The sequence below is a fragment of the Orycteropus afer genome, unplaced genomic scaffold, assembly GCF_000298275.1.
Source record: "Orycteropus afer afer isolate SDZICR_OR568_19922 unplaced genomic scaffold, OryAfe1.0 scaffold00328, whole genome shotgun sequence".
Classification (NCBI taxonomy): Eukaryota; Metazoa; Chordata; class Mammalia; order Tubulidentata; family Orycteropodidae; genus Orycteropus; species Orycteropus afer.
This window is the reverse complement of record NW_006921915.1, coordinates 1440547-1442470: the sequence shown is the minus strand read 5'-3', so window position 1 is coordinate 1442470 and position 1924 is coordinate 1440547.

Below are 1924 nucleotides of genomic sequence, written 5' to 3'. Positions count from 1 at the left end.
GAATTAATTCCATGATGGAATCTGCATGAGCAGCTAATTAATTGTCTTCAAGGTGTGGCCTGCTTCCAGGTATATATGGAAAAGCTTTGGTAAAGGTGCTTAGCTTTTTGATATATCTTGATCCTGCACTTGACCAAGTAACCAGTGGCCTGCTGTGTAGACTTCTGTCTTTGAGATTCTTCCTGGACTTGATCTAGTGGCCTGCCATGCTGCCTGCTAATTTTTAGATTGTGTTATTTTGCCCACTGACTTTTAGTTCACCAGCCTTGGGATATGCAGCTGTGTAATTCAGGAAAAGCATCCACCTTGACATTTGACCCGTGCACTTGGGACTTGCCAGCCTCGACAATTGTGTGAGGTTAATTTCTCTCTCTCTCTCTGTTTTTCTCTCTGTCTCTTTTTCTGTGTCTCTCTCTGTCTCTTTCTATAGGTATATGTATATTTATACTTATATAAGTGTTACTGGTTTTGTTTCTCTATAGAACATAGCTTAAGACAGAGAGCAAGGAGCCCAAAGTTCACAGCACAGAATAATTGGAGAGTATTGAGAAGAGAGAAGAGAGACTAGGTTTTGTCCTCAAAGTTCTTCAGTTCAAGATAGATGAAAAGGTATGTGTAAAATTAACTATCCAAAGTTAGCAAACTTACTACCTGAGCTATTTTGCGGTAAAATACTTAGACTTCATATGGGACAGGGAAACGTTTCTGTTCCCACCCACCAGAGTGAAAGCTGAATAATTAAGAGAAAGAGGAGCATGTCAGTATTGAATAATGAGTCACAACTGGCCCTAGTGTAAATGCTTCTTCTAGTCTTGTTTAATAAAACATTAAAGCAAAACTTAATAGTATCAAGCTGTTTACATATAATTTAACTGCATACAATAGTAAAGTTCAAGAATATTTATAGGACCAGAAAAAAAATCCCACCACAAAGCAAGATAAAATTCACAATGTCTCATAATCATTAAATATTGTGCAAAAATTATCCAGCATTCAAAGAAGCAAAAATAAATAAATAAAAAGACCTCACTGCTGTCCAGCCGAGGAGCTAATGAATGGCTTCTGACCCATAGCAACCACTCTTGGGTTTCTGAAGCAGTATTTCTATGTTAGTATATTGCCCAATCTTCCTTCCAAAGAGTGGCTGGTGGATTTAAACCTCCAATCATCTTATTAGCAGTCAAATGTCTTAGGCACTTGACTAACACAGCACTATAATTAGAGAAAGCAATACATTGAAATGAATAGCAAAATAACAAAGATGATAGAATAAGTAGACAAGAGTATCAAATGGCTTATGATTATATGTTCAAGAAACTAAAAAAATAGGAAAAAAAATTGCTCTTTTAGTAAAATTGGCCAAGATAAACAAAAGAACCCAATACTCAAAGTGAGTTTCCAGATGTGTAAACTATAGTTCCTAAAATGAACGATATACTGTATGGGATAAAGAGAATATTAGATATTGGAGAAGAAAGTATTAATAAACTAGATGATATAGTGTGGTAGACTGATTCACGCCCTCTATGACATTCATATTCTTATCTGCACAATTTGTGACTATTTTACCTTATATGACACAAGCGTCTTTGCAAATATACAGGATCTTGAGAAAGAGATTATTTTGTTTTATCCAGAGTAAATATAGTCACAAGCGTTCTTGTAACAAAGAGGTTGGAGAGGGAAAATGAGAGGATGGGAATAAAGAAAGAGACAAAGAAAGAGATTTCAATATACTATCTTACTATCTTTAAAGATATCAACTAGACAAAAGTGTATATATATATATATATATATGTTGTTGTTGTTCTTAAGTGCCGTCGAGTCGTTTCCGACTCATAGCGACCCCGTGCACAGCAGAACGAAACACTGCCCGATCCCGCTCCAGCCCAACAATCCCTGCTATACTTGAGCCCATCATTGC